Source organism: Rhinoraja longicauda, chromosome 10 (assembly GCF_053455715.1).
Source record: "Rhinoraja longicauda isolate Sanriku21f chromosome 10, sRhiLon1.1, whole genome shotgun sequence".
Classification (NCBI taxonomy): Eukaryota; Metazoa; Chordata; class Chondrichthyes; order Rajiformes; family Arhynchobatidae; genus Rhinoraja; species Rhinoraja longicauda.
In genome coordinates this window covers 57,892,006-57,907,792 of record NC_135962.1, presented here as the reverse complement: position 1 = coordinate 57,907,792, position 15,787 = coordinate 57,892,006, and the positions used below count along the sequence as shown (strand labels likewise).

The following is a 15,787-nucleotide window of genomic DNA, read 5'->3' as shown; positions in this document are numbered from 1 at the left end:
GTGGGACCAGGGTTTGTTTTTCGAAAGGAGGTAGACACAAAAAAAAAAAACTGGAGTAACTCAGCGGGACAGGCAGCATCTCTGGAGAGAAGGAATCGGGTCGAGACCCTTCTTCAGACACTTTGTTTTTAGAAAGCTGTGTTTGACCTACAAAAGAAATGTAACATTCATGTGAAGGGGGAAATAAACAGAGATGTGCAAGTGTCACAGCCCTCGCACCGTGTCGGGATCTCTCTCTCTCTCTCTCTCTCTCTCTCGCAAACACATCCTCCTGAGCGTGAATTCGCAACTTTATCCTGCGCTTCTTAATCCAAGGTGACAGACAACTGTTTATGTGGCGACAACTCCTCCAGAGAAAGCCAAGACATCGATATACCACTTGACCTTTGACAGCTAGGCGGCCGAATGAAAAGATCTACCAGCAATAAACCCAGATTATAAAGTTCACGCACAGCCTCACGATTTGTACAACCCGTTTGAATCCATCGCATCGCGGCGCATGTGTATGTGTGTCTGTCTATCTGTTCTGTGTAACATGACAACAGAAACGCTGTGAACATTACTGCCTTTCGTGGAAAACAACGCCTGTGCTATCTATAAAGACTGGGAGTGCTTTACCAGTTTCGTACTTTTCCAAAAATAGAAGGCAAGGGATTGTGGGCAGGAGTCTTGTGATTTTCTTGCCGTCTAATGTAAACCAGATGGAATGTGTGGAGGAATTGCCACGCAGACCAAACAGTATACAATCAAATCACTTGCGCACACTTCGTGTGCATGGGATCTGATTACTCACGCTCGCCCTTAAAGTGGATGCTTGCTTTGAAACGCTTCGAGCTGAGATTTGGACGACTTTTATGAACGTTGATTCACGGATACTGCAAAAGGCAAATTCATTTCATCACAGCACTCTGACCAAAGGGAACAGTTGGAAACAAGTCAATCGGCTGCATATGTTTGCAGCGAAATTTAAAGCCTCATTAAAGCCTGCACTGGTTTACTTTGTTTTACATTGTTTAATACATTACAAAACACAAGGAGCATTCCATTGCCCTTTCTCACACCTTCGTAAAGCAACCACAGTATCTGTTGTTTACAAATTACATTCACACATTTCAGGCCAATAGCGTCTGGAGAATTTAACTTCGACCCGCCCTTCTGTTTGGAACTTGGAAACTTTTAACTACCGGGTTACTGGAATATTAGGAACTACATTTGATCTAGTTGTAATACTTGCCGACGACACGATAGTTTTTGTAGCACTGCATTAGTTACTTGAAGTAGTACAGTAATTGGAAGATAATGAACAGAAAGATGCATTCAGTCCGGAATTATCATATCATATCATATATATACAGCCGGAAACAGGCCTTTTCGGCCCTCCAAGTCCGTGCCGCCCAGTGATCCCCGCACATTAACACTATCCTACACCCACTAGGGACAATTTTTACATTTACCCAGCCAATTAACCTACATACCTGTACGTCTTTGGAGTGTGGGAGGAAACCCACGCAAGTCACGGGGAGAACGTACAAACTCCTTACAGTGCAGCACCCGTAGTCAGGATCGAACCTGAGTCTCCGGCGCTGCATTCGCTGTAAAGCAGCAACTCTACCGCTGCGCTACCGTGCCGCCGAATTCATCACACTGTTGGCGGATCCCTAATGTCTCTCTGTCAAACAGCTCATAGATGTGGATTTATTTAATCGTTCATGTAAAACTTGAATTATACCTGTATCAAAGTGAAATATTTTAATATTAAAAAATGTTAAAACGTATTAGCGTAGGTAAGTAATACGATTCAGGTTATTGCTGCTGTATCGCCATTACTGTATAAAATGGGATAACTGCAGATTGGAAAATACTGTCAAAAACGAGTATTTGTAGCCACCACCAACAAAGAATTAGGTCGGCTTTGATCATCTTAACCCCTACAAGGATAATTTGCTCCTTAATTCTAAGCACCAAGTGATAAAATAATAACGTTTTGGTCCTATTAAGTGTTTTAAGTTGATCTTGTAAAAGTGTATTAAGTACCATTGAGCTCAAAGGCTGAATGACTACTTCACATGAAGGGATTAGTTCTTGCTACCTACTTATCCTTAATGTGACCAGCTCCACACAACACATACACACACACACACACACACACACACACACATATATACAGACCTCTTGAATTAGAAACTATTTAGATTAAAGCTGTAATGAAAAGGGAAAATTAAAAAAAATAGCAGACACTTAGTTGCATGAAGTATTGCAGTAATTGAATGATATGCAGACATTTTATTAAATCAGGGACTTATCGTACCAGTGGTTGTTCCCTAATTTCTCTCTGCAAAGATATCATAGGCATGGATTTATTGTACAACTTTTTTCTTTTTTAAGATGGGAATAGGCTGGAAAATGCCATATCTTTTTGGATGCCAGGAGAATTAAATGCAAGTTTTTAATGTTATCAAGCTCAAATTACAAATTGTATCCATTTGAATCTTTTCCTTGTAAAATATAGAATAGTACAGGTCAGCAACAGCTTACCCTATCTATCTGCATATAATCCACCCCACTATTTCTTGCACGTTCATATATCTATCTAAATGCCTCTTAATGTTCTCTTTCATGTCTGCTTCCACACCACACGGCAGCACATTCCAGGCTCTCACCATTCTGTGTGTGTGTAAAACAAAACAACTTGCCCCACACATCTCCTTTGAACTTTCCCCTGTCAACTTAAAGCTATGCCCTCTTTTATTTGATATTTCTTCATGGGAAGAAGGTTCTATTTGTGTACCCTATTATGCCTCTCAGAATTTTATAAACTTATATAAACTTTTATATCAGGTATGCCCTCTGCCTGCAACGCTCCAGAGAAAATTAATCATTTGAATAATGTTAACTATGTTCCCAATTGATAAAATCCTTACTTCTAAAGCTAAAAGTTTAAATGTTAGTTTCATTTTGGTATTTGCCTCAGCATCTCCCTGTCAGGGGTCCAAAACTGGATTTGCTATTCTAGTTGGAACTGCCTATTTCTCTTGAAGTGGCCCTCGAGACAACTCCAGTTCCATGGGTTCTGATATGGCTGCTGATGCCAGTGTTCGAACTGCAGACTGCACCAGTTGGGCAGGAAGCGCTTGATGGTACAGGTGAGTGGCATGGGAACTGGTGTGTTCCTTATGCCATTTTCACCATGCCTTCGCATGCACTAGATGCTCATAATACTGGCCTGGTTGCTCTTCCATCATTCTGATTAATCATAACCAGTGATTCTCACAAATCAAAGAGGATGCTACATTTTTAAGGGGACTTTGACACCATTTCCTTTTCCACCAAATCAAATGCCTTTTATAAAAATATCCGTTTTACAGTGAGCTATTATATCTGTAAATTCTAACAGTTTATTTGCTTTCCCTGCAGTTGTAATATTGGTTTTGGACTTTCAAAGTTTGACATCTATGAACCCCATGTTTTCTTCTCATTCCATCACCATAAACAGGTACATTTAACATGATCTTTCATGATCCACAAATTGGCCCATTCCTCATGATCTTTGGATCAGTTCATGTTCGATTAATCATGTTATTTTGGAGTTAAACATTCTGACAGGTTTTCATCTTTCAAGGTGTATTATGGTTCAGTCATAGACTTGCTTGGCTTATATAAGCTAAATAGAAGGAACCTTGAAAAATGTTAACTATGTTCTCATGAGGCTCAAATATAGAACTTTTGGGGGAAAAGCATTTAATCAGGTTGTGAGGAAAAACATTTTTACGTACTGAGAGGTTATGATCTAAAATTGATTGCTTATAGGGGGGTTGTGGAGAAATCAATTGCCTCATCAAGAGTGGTTTTGCACTTCAGAAATTCTTTGCAGGGCAATGGAGAATTTCCTTAGTGTTCTGAGGAAGTAGTGGCATTGGTGTCTTTTCTTGGCAAGTAAATCATAATGCAGAAATGTTAAATGATAACATTTCATTGTACTCAGGTACATGTGACACTAAGGTATAATTGAATCATTGAAAAACAACTGGCTTGTGTTCTACCTTTGCACGACTAGTCAAGTTTCTTATGACTGATACTTCTTATCCTAGGCCTAGGGTCTTGCCAAAGTTCTTCCTTATTCCTGTAAATTAATTCCTAAGTTGCCTACCTGATTGTTTGTGCTTGGTGTAAAATGACAGTGTCAAATTCATGGATATGAGGAAAAATGCACCACTTCCCCTTTTTCCTTTCTCTCTTGTACTGCCCATTACAAATCTCAAATTGTAAATATTCAATCAAGTTAAGATATATAAAGTTTCATCTTTTTGAATATTCTTCTCATTATCTTTTTGAACCTCATAAACCAAATTATTGTAGTAGGTTAAGTTATTTTTGTCTTTTTAATGATGTACATAATTCAGAGCCAACTCTGGCATACTCTCACCCCGTTTGAACTGAGTTAATACTGGAAGATTAAAAGTTGGAAGCAGTCTTAAAGTAATCACAACTTGCTAATTACTCAAGCTATGGGGTCTCCAAGTGGTGCAACAGGTAGAGTTGCTTCTTATCAACCCCAACAGTCTGCGTTCTGTCCTGATCCTCTATGCTGGCTGTGTGGAGCTTGCACAGTCTCCCTTTGGCGCAGTATGCCTCTCCGTGCTCTGGTTTCATCGCACATCCCAAATGTGTGTGAGATGGCAGCTTAATTGGATATTATAAATTGCCTCCAGTGTATAAGTGAGTAATAGACTCTGGGGGTGGGGCGGGGGGGAGCTGGGGTGAATAATTCAATAATTTCCCTACTGGGGTGAATAATACGAGATTGGTAAAAATTGTGTGTTGGCACGGACTATTTCCATACTGTATAACTGTCTCTAACCTATAATTAATAAAAAAAAATAATGGTTTGCTTGTTATCGCATACCAAAGGGGAAGCTCTTAATGAAAGTAAATATGGGTTTCATTACATCACAGTATCTCATTGAGTCATACAGGCTGGAATTTAAAACCAAATGAGATTATATATTGAATAATTAATATGTATTTTATACTTTGATAATGTATTTAAATATTTTCCCATGATTTATTGCAAATGGAGCTGATAATTTCAAGGGGCTACCCAATTACATACTTACCCTCTAGAATTTGTATAGATTTGTAAGTAAAAACAGGAGTTGGTTGTGTTGCTGTATAGAGGTTGGTATGATTAGTCAATAGAGCATAAAACACTTAATTCAAATTAAAAATAAGCTAACGTAAATCAAGACTTTGCATTGGATCACCAGAGATTTCAAGAATGGAGGAACACCAGTAGGTAAATTATTGAATTATTATTTTGGATCTCAAGGTGTAGAAAGTGTTTTCCAGAGTCTCGTCTGATTTTTATTGTTGGTTTGTGGTGTGTTGAAGGACAGATTGGTAAAGAGCATTTGTCTTTCAGATGTTTACAGTTAGGCCCTTCATCTTGTACATTTCAGTGGAGGAGTTAAGGAAGACTTGAAGCTCAGGCTAGGAAATGTCCACATTATAGAATTGTTCAGCACAGAAACGGGCTCTTTTGGACCACATTGTCCATACTAACCATGAATCCTACACCACCTTAATCCTATTTGCCTGCATTGCCTCCCTATCCCTCCATAACATAGTACAGTACAGCACAGGAACTGTTCAGCCATGATATTTGTGCTACACATGATGCCACATTAAACTAATCTCTTCAGCATAATGTGACCCATATCCCACCATTTTCCACCATATTCATGTGCCAAACTAAAAGCCTCCTCTCAGCCTCCTTTGACTGAATCTATGATGTGAGGAAATTATTCATAGTCATAGAATCATGCAGCACAGAAACATCAACTGTGCTATGCCACTGTGTCCATGTCACTTATCTATGATTTAACTACACTAATCCCATTTCCCTCACACGACTCACCTATGGCATGGCATTTCAGGTGGTCATTTAAATACTTCTTAAATGTTGGGAAGGTCCCCGCCTCCTTCACCTCTCGAGGCAGTGAATTTCAACTTTCAACCATCTTCTGCGTGAAAGGAAAATCTTCCTTAAACCCCTACCTCTTATTTTAAACCTATATCCTCTGGTAAGGGTGAACATTTCTCCCCGTCTTCCCTACCTAGACCATAGAACAGCACGGCACAGGAAAAGGCCCTTCATCCCACAATGTCTGTGCTGAACATGATGCCAAGATAAACTAATCTGCCTGCACATGTTCTGGATCAAGTGGGAGTTGTTTTTCGCTTAGTTAAGAGATAATGTGGAAATAGGCCTTTTGGCCCACCGATTCTGCGCTGACCAGTGATCCTTGCACATTAACGCTATCCTACACACATGAGGAACAATTTACAATTATACCAAGCCAATTAATCTACAAACCTATACGTCTTTGGAGTGTGGGAGGAAACCGGAGATTTGGAGAAAACCCACGCAGGTCACGGGACGAACGTACAATCTCTGTACAGACAAACACCCATAGTCGGTAAGGCAGCTGTAAGGCAGCAACTCTTCTGCTGTGCCACCATGCTGCCCAAGGTGGTCAGCATAGAATTGGTGGTCCGAAGGTCCTAAGATGTATCTTCCAGTCAATCAATGAAACCCAGCCGATCCAGTCTCTCTTTGTATCCCAGGCAAAATCCCAGTGAATATCCTCTACTCTGCTGTACAATCCCCACTTTACTTCCTCAACACTTCCCATCCATTCAGATCCCTCCTCCCCTCAACTTGGGCAACACAGTGGTACAACTAGTCGAGTTGCTATCTCGTGGCTCTGGAGACCTGCGTCCAATACCCATCTGTGCTGTCTGTGTGGAGTTTGTACTTTCTCCCAATGCTCCTTTTTCTCCCACTTTCCAAAGATGTGCAGGTTAGAAGGTTAATTGACTACTGTAAATTGCCCCTGGAGTGTAGGCAAATACATGTAACTCATGAGCTGTTGGGGATATGGGGAGAATAAAATAGGTTAGAGTGTAGCGACCATAGGGATTGGTCCTGAGCGTCGAACCCTGGGATTGGCCAGCTAGGTCAGGTGGTGGTTTTGGCGCCCAAAACCAGTCAGTGGGAAGAGAACTTCGATGTGAACAGTTTGAGTTAATGGTTGTCTGTAATCTCGTTTGTTATCCTTTGTAATTGAATATTGCTACCGCAATAAACTTCTTTAACAAAGTACAAGCCTCCAGACCCGCCATAAGAGACAATTTAATGCAAAAATGGTGCTTGATGGTTGGTGGGCTGAAAGGTCTGTTTTCATTCTGCATGACTGTGATATGCCACTCTCCATAAGGAGCCTCCAGTGGAGAAATCTCTTACATTGCTGTTCAGACGGATAAATCCACATCACCCAACTATATGCCTTGCACGGTTAGTTCTGGTTGCTTCACAATTTAGTGAAATTTCAGCAAACCATTCCAAGTTGGGTTTTTTTGTTTGGGCCTGTGTATTACGCTGCACATTTGCAAAGCTACTTTTCTGTGGCTACCTAGGTAATGATGGTGAATTTGAATTCCAGCTGTGATTGATGTTTCCATTTCACTTCAGAGAATGGAATTCCTAACCTTCATCTACCCCAAGGCATCTGTGCAATTGCTGGGGCAAAAGCGACCTTTATCAGCCCTAAGGCCCTGCAACAATGCTTATTGCTTGGAATGCACCATTACGCTTCAACTTTCCCACCAGACTGCCAGTGTGAATTGTTCAGGAGATATCACGTTTACAAGCCTGCCCTTGGCTGGGTAGGATTGATTGAATGCAAAACAATTTAAAATGAGTCATTGAATCTGGGGGAGAGTTGATGAGAAAGTAAGGTGATTTAAAAAGTGGGATAGATTTACGACGATTGTAAATTGGTAGTTGGTAGTCAGCAGGAATTAGTTTGCTGAAGGTATTGACGTGTTGCACCTCTCTGTGACTGCACAATTTTAAATTGGAAAATAAATACCTGTGGGGAGAGTGAGCTGACAAATTTTGTTGAGTGAAACTTGAATGCAGTTGGTTTCAACACCATTCGCCCTTGTAATATACAGAGTGCAATTTTTAATGTCGTAATGCAACTATTTCAACGGGCAAGATCTTGTGCGATTGCTAATATATTTTTTGTGTCATACATCAAGTGGACACCTGATCATCTTGCGTGAAATTAAATTGTTGACATTGTTTTTCAGTGGACACAGTATGGAAATACAGGTACTTCATGGTTCAGCTATTGCTGAGTAAACTACACTCTAGCTTCTTAGTCAGAGGAGTCTGTATTGAAGTCCCCACTCTTGAGAAAAATAATTGGCCAATTCTCAAAGTAGTACCAGAAAATGGTACATTTTGTTGGAAGTGCTTTTTACATTTCAGGGACTTTCACATCTTTATTCCCATTTTCAAACATCATATCTACTTGTTTATCACAAGGTCATAAGTGACAGGAGCTGCAATAGGCATTCGGCCCATCAAGTCTACTCTGCCATTCAATCATGGCTGATCTATCTCTCCCTCCTAACCCCATTCTCCTGCCTTCTCCCCATAACCCTTGACACGGGTACTAATCAAGAATCTATGTATCGCTGCCTTAAAAATATCCATTGGTTTGGCCTCCACAGCCTTCTGTGGCAAAGAATTCCATAGATTCACCACCCTCTGACTAAAGAAATTCCTCCTAATCTCCTTCCTAAAAGAACTTCCATTAATTCTGAGGCTATGACCTTTAGTCCTGGACTCTCCCTCTTGGAATGAGGCTATAAACTGAGAATCTTGGGTGATAGATTCCACGGGCGCTATTTCAATGGAAACCCCTTGTCTCTTTTGGGGTTACAATTTAGTCCTCCCAAAAGCTTTAAAAAAAACCCCAGATTATTTGGTAATTATTGAATTGCTATTTTATTTGGGAGCTAGCAATATGCAGATGGTTTGTGGTCAATAATTAATAATCAGCAATGATTACCTTTGTTTCCCCATTTAATTGTTGGTGCAGGAAAAAAAACTGCAGATGCTGGTTAAAATCGAAGGTAGACACAAAATGCTGGAGTAACTCGGCGGGTCAGGCAGCATCTCGGGAGAAAAGGAATGGGTGACGTTTTGGGTTGAGACCGTTCTTCAAACGAATGTCAGGGGAGGGGACGGCACAAAGATAGAATGTAGTAGGAGAATGGTGCATTTATGGGTCCATCTTTCGTCCATTCTTCTTGTTTCATTTTGCATGGCTTCATCCAGAAGCACAACCAGGCTACATATTTAAAATGTTAATTTTAATATGCTCCTGGATTTACAATATTACCTTCTCAGTTCAACATTTGGGTGTTTAATGTTTAGCCACCTACAAGACATTTGACAAATTAAAATTTCCACTTGGCTTGATATAGACAACGTTGAATTTATAGTGTTAATTAGAACATAGAACAGTACAGCACAAGAACAGGCACTTCCCACGATGTCTGTGCGGAACAATGGCAAATTAAACTAATCCCTTCTGTCTGCCCATGATCCATATCCCTCCATTCCCGATATATTCATGTTCCTTTCTAAAAGCTTCCAAAATGCCACTATTATTTTTGCTTCCTCCACCACCCCTGGCAGCATGTTCCAGGAACCTACCACCCTCTTGACTAAAATAAAACACTTGTCATGCACATCTCCTTCAAAATTTAAAGCTATGCCCTGTAGTATTTGACATTCCCATCTGAGAAAAAGATTGTTTGACTTTCGACCCTATCTATACACTGGAATTTAGAAGGATGAGGGGGGATCTTATTGAAACATATAAGATAATTAGGGGATTGGACACATTAGAGGCAGGAAACATGTTCCCAATGTTGGGGGAGTCCAGAACAAGGGGCCACAGTTTAAGAATAAGGGGTAGGCCATTTAGAACGGAGATGAGGAAGAACTTTTTCAGTCAGAGAGTGGTGAAGGTGTGGAATTCTCTGCCTCAGAAGGCAGTGGAGGCCAGTTCGTTGGATGCTTTCAAGAGAGAGCTGGATAGAGCTCTTAAGGATAGCGGAGTGAGGGGGTATGGGGAGAAGGCAGGAACGGGGTACTGATTGAGAGTGATCAGCCATGATCGCATTGAATGGCGGTGCTGGCTCGAAGGGCTGAATGGCCTACTCCTGCACCTATTGTCTATTGTCTATGCTTCAGTATTTTATAAACTTCTATCAGGTTGTTGCCTCTGTTGCTCCAGAGGAAACAATCCATGTTTGTCTGAAAAAGCTTCCCAACTCAAAATGTCTCATTCCGCCTCATCTAAGCCTCTTGCACTAAGGAAGTCCCAGTCAATGTTGGGGAAATTAAAGTCACCCACAATGCTAAGCCTGTTGCTTTTACATCTTTCCATCATCTGTCTACATATATACTCCTATCTCCTGCTGGCCATAGGCAGCCAAATGGGGCACACGGAGCAACCTTATGCTACCCCTGCCAGCATCCAAGGGTAGAACGGAACTTGGGTCCCAGGAGCTGTGAAGTAGTAGCACTAACAATTGTGCCTCTCGGCTGCTTGCCTTAAAATATGATTTTTCACTTGTACACCAACAAATTTGTCTCTGGTACCATATGAACAGCACAGCCTAAAATTAGTATCAAAACAATTTGTGGTGTCACATGGACTAAGCAGCATCACAAGCTCCCATTGTGTTGCTTGCTTCCAAGCCTGCAGAGCTTCATAGCGAGCCTTGATCCAAAGTAGCTTCCTAACTTTACCATCAAATGCCTCATCAGCCTTGTCTCTCCATTCCACTCATCACAATCAACCTATGTCTTGCATATTCTGAAACTAATCTATTATTTACTTCTTGGCAATTGTGCACCATCCCTGTTCCAGAGCACTCTCAAAATCTCCAGGATTCCTGCCCTATCCTTTTCTCACTTTAAATATAATTCCAGTTGAATTTTCTCTCATTTAATGCTGCAGCCTCTAGGCTGCTGGGACCCTAATTCAGTTCTGACCTTGGATGCTATCTGGGTGGAGTTTTCCCAATGACCGCTTAGGGTTCCCCCAGGTGCTCCGTTTTTTTCCTACAACCAAAGATGTGTTGATACATAGGACAGTGCAGCACAGGAACAGCATGCCCACAGCATCCGGCCCTAACATGATGCCAATTTAAACTAATCTCTCCTGTCTATACATGATCTGCATCCTCTATTCCTTGAATAGCTGTTTGTTTATCTAAAAGCCTCTTAAATGCCACTATCGAGGCTGTCTCCAACATCACCCGCAGCAGCAGGTTCCAAGCACCTCACCACTCTGTGTGTAAACATAAAGTTGTCCCACACATCTCCTTTAAACTTTGCCCCTCTCACCTCAAAGCCGTGCCCTGCGTGGGTTTTCTCCGAGATCTTCGGTTTCCTCCCACACTCCAAAGACGTACAGGTATGTAGGTTAATTGGCTGGGTAAATGTAAAAATTGTCCCTAGTGGGTGTAGGATAGTGTTAATGTATGGGGATCGCTGGGCAGCACGGACTTGGTGGGCCGAAAAGGCCTGTTTCCGGCTGTATATATATGATATGATATGATGATATTTGATATGTCCACCCTGGGGAACAGGTTCTGACTGACCTGTCTATAGCTCTCATGGTTTTATACACTTCTATCAGGTTTAGTTCAGTTTAGAGATGCAGCGCGGAAACAGGCCCTTCGGTCCACCGAGCCCGCACCAACCAGTGATCCCCGCGCACTAACACTATCCTACACACACTAGGGACAACTTACACATACACCAAGCCAATTAACCACATACCTGTACGTCTTTGGAGTGTGGGAAGAAACTGAAGATCTTGGAGAAAATCCACGGGGTCACAGGGAGAATGTACAAACTCTGTACAGACAGCACCTGTAGACGGGATCGAACCCGGGTCTCCGGCGCTGCAAGTGCTGTAAGGCAACATCTCTACCACTGCGCCACCGTGACCGCCCTTCCCACAATTTCCGACGTTACACAGAAAACAATCCAACTTTCTCCAACCTCTTCTTAAGCTAATGCTGTCAAATCCAGGCAGAATTCTTGAAAACATTTGCTTCCTTAGTGGCTATTGTAAATTATTTTTTGTACTGGTAAATGATTAAAGAATCCGTGGGGAGTTCATTGGGCGTATGTGACAAATTACAGGGCTTCAGAGAAATAAGAGGGCAAATAGGTATGATGGGATTGCACCATGGAAGCTTCTTCCTGTGTGTAATACTAGAAGAAAACCACCTTGAAGGTTCCCTTGTCCTCAAGTTTGGGCACTGCATGAGCTTGATCTGCTCTTTGATTTAGTTCTGTGATGGGTTCCTTCCTCTTTATTACCTTATAGTTCTGCTTGCTTTGATTGCTCCAGCTGCAGTTCCTATCTCATGGGAAGCCCTGCCGCAAATGATCCAACGTTGCTATTGTTCCACCTCATACTGAAACTTCCCCAGATGTTTTTCTGCTCCCAGTGTTGTGCTGACACTCGTCTAAAACCTTCTGTTTCTCCCTTTTCGTCACCCCTTCTTGCTGTTGGTTTCCCCGTGTTAGGAAATTTTCTGACATTTTATGACATGACATTCAATCTATGGCAGGTGCTGCCTTATTGTATTGTTTTGTTTTGCAGGCGAAAGGCTTCTGACCACAAATGTATATATTTACCATGCAATAATATTTCAGTACTTAAAATCTTTTAAGCTGTGAAATTGGAACCTGCCACCTGCCAGCCTTAAATTGGAGTCTTTTTTTTGCAAGTTCAGATTGCTAATGCAGTAAGGGCTGTTATGTTTGTTATATTGAACAATATATGTCTTCTTTAAATTTTAGCAGGTTAGAGTAGAATGCTTCTCCAACAACAAGGGAAAGATATTTACACCTATTTTGTATAATCATCAATTTCGGAATACCTTCTGATTTTTTTGTTTTATATTTTAAAAATAATTTCTCTGGTGACTGAAATATCAGATTTCAATCCTCTTATTTAGAGCGTTATCCTCAAAGACTTAAGACCTAACATCTTCATTCATGCCACACTTCAAATTTGTAATTTCTCAACTGCAAAAAATTAAGATGAAAATTTTGTTACAGGTCATACCAAATCAATGATATGCCAAAGTTTGATTGGTCTACCTTATCTCTTCTAAAGATAGGTACACCTTTTCTTTTATCAAGAAGTCATGTACTCTGTTATAACAATAAATGAAGATGACGTGATCTGCAGATGTGCAAGCAATCAGCTCAGAAGTGTGTTGCCATGAGGAGAATCACATGTTGTCTTCCTGATCCATAAATTTTAGTTGACCTTCAATATATGTCTGGACATGGAAGCTGACATTAGTGAAGGTTCCAATGTTTATATAGGCTTAATCTTAAGGAATCCATATAAATATTGATTGGGGAAAAAGCTGAACTGCTGGTGTATGTAAATAGTCTCCTTAGTTACAAGGATTTTGGCACAACTCGTGTCCTTGTTTTAGTGTTTCTATTTTAAACTTAACTTGGACAGGAGATTATTATGATAAATTGACCTAAAATTTTTAACCCGTGCGTAAATTGGAAATAATTTACACTTTACCATCTTAGCAACAGATATATACAAACTTCACATGCAAAATCCTTGCATCTTGAGTTCTATATTAGCAAAAGCTTTGCAATTATTCTTATGGCTACAAAACATATTTAATTTGTCTTGGCAAGTGCCGTGTAAAATATAAATAAAATAATTTAAGTGGGAAGAGGATATTTTGTGTGAAATAAACTTGTGATCAACAGAAATTGCTCATGTAGCACAATTCTTTCAATGTTAGTACAGTTTTAATTATTTCCTCCCTCCATTTAACATTCTTTCTGGACGAGGCAAATTGATAAACTGATCAGAGTAACATGCACGCTGGCAGATTTAGAGTCATACAGTGTGGAAACAGGCCCATTGGCCCAACTTGTTCATGGCAACCAACATGTTCTATCTATGCCAGTCCCATCAGCCTGCATTTGGCCCATATCCCTCTAAACCTATCCTATCTATGAACCTGTCCAAATGTTTTTTAAACGTTGTAATAATACCTGCTTCAACCACCTCCTTTGGCAGCTCGTTCCATGGTGATTGGGAGAGATTAACTTCTCAATCTTCTCCATTTTGTAGATTGATGTAAGCACCCCCATAATTTAAAAACAAACACAAAGATACTGGAGTAACTCAACAAAATGTTTTTCACTGCACCTCGGTATACGTAACAATATATAAACTATTACTACAAACTCAGCGGGTCAGGCAGTATCTCTGCAGGATGTTGATAAGCAATGTTTTGTGTTGGGTCCTTTCTTCAAATTCTTCGGAGGAAGTCTGAAGAAGCATCCCGACCTGAAACATCACCTATCCATATCATCCAGAGATGTTGCCTGACCTGCTGAGGTATTTCAGCACTTTTAAAAATGTTAACCGGCATCTGCAGTTGCTTTGTCACCCTCATAAGTAACATTTGTGGTACATAGTTCCTGTATTTAAGTAGTTCTTTTTTTCAATAGTTCCACTATAAACTACCAATTTAAATAGTTATCATTGTATTGCTTGGAATAGAGGGGGGGTTTGCCTCAGCTTCACTATCTCTCTGCTGCAAAACTGAATAGCTTCATCAAATAAAACGTCTGAGATGCCAAAATGCATAAGTTTCTAGTGCATTCAAATAAGCTTGGAATCTCTTTCGGACTGTATAAACCTTTCTGTCAGGCTAACTAGTTGTTACCTGCAGATGTATTGGTACTTTGTTTTGGAGTTGAATAAGCAGAGTACAGCTTTATCACCATGTGAGGGATCAAAAGACACAATCGCAGCAGTTCATTTAATGTTTTTAGTCTGCATGGATCTCGATAGTGTCAATTGAAAATCAGAAAATTCTTGTAGAAAAATAGGCGGTTAGGGGTAGAATGGTTTGAGTTTTGCTTTGATTCTATGTAGGAGTTCAGAAGAACAAATGTGCATGGAATTCAAAACCAAAAACTGACCCTTCACGTGTCTGTAATTCATCTCCTGGCCATCTGTTATTGTACAAAATATACAAAGCACCTTTTCATTCCTTGTTTCCTTTGAGACAGATAGCTAGTGTTGTTCGGGTGAGTGCAATGCCCACATAAGAAGATGGCTGCACATTTAGTGATGAACAATGACTGATGTAGATCTCCCAAATTGTACAACTTCCGTTTGAAACCCAATCCTGGAACTATTTATCCCAAAATTTTCATTGCAAGTGACTTTTTGGGGGTTAATCAGAAAATGTTAGGAACATTCAGCAGGATAGACTGAAAGAGAAACAGTTAACATTTCAGGCCAAAGACCCAGGGTTAACCCTGCAAAAGTGAGTGTGTAGGAAGGAACTGCAGGTGCTGGTTTACACCGAAGATGGACACAAAAGTAACTCAGCGGGACAGGCAGCATCTCTGGAGATTAGGAATGGGTTTCAGGTCAAGACTTCTTCAGATAAACAAGGGAAATAACTTTGATGGGGTGAAGCCAGAGAAGATGAAGATGAAGGATTAACATAAAATACCAGAGTAACTCAGCGGGACATGCAGCATCTCTGGAGAGAAGGAATGGGTGACGTTTCGGGTCGAGACCCTTCTTCAGACTGAAGAAGGGTCTTTACCCGAAACATCACCCATTTCTTCTCTCGAGACCCTTCAGTCTGAAGAAGGGTCTCGACTTGAAACGTCACCCATTCCTTCTCTCCAGAGTTGCTGCCTGTCCTGCTAAGTTACTCCAGCATCTTCGATTTAAACCAGCATCTGCAGTTTCTTCCGACACAAGATGATGGTGGATACTTTTTTTGGAGCGTGTTTCCACCTAATTTGGTCAAGAGGCCAAATCTGTAA

General features: G+C 40.7%; 1 protein-coding gene across 1 annotated transcript in view; it reads left to right on the top strand.

Moving 5' to 3' along the window:
• The window catches only part of foxn3 (forkhead box N3), a 324,415-nt gene that overhangs the window by 1,267 nt on the left and 307,361 nt on the right, over positions 1-15,787 (top strand). The window lies entirely within an intron of this gene.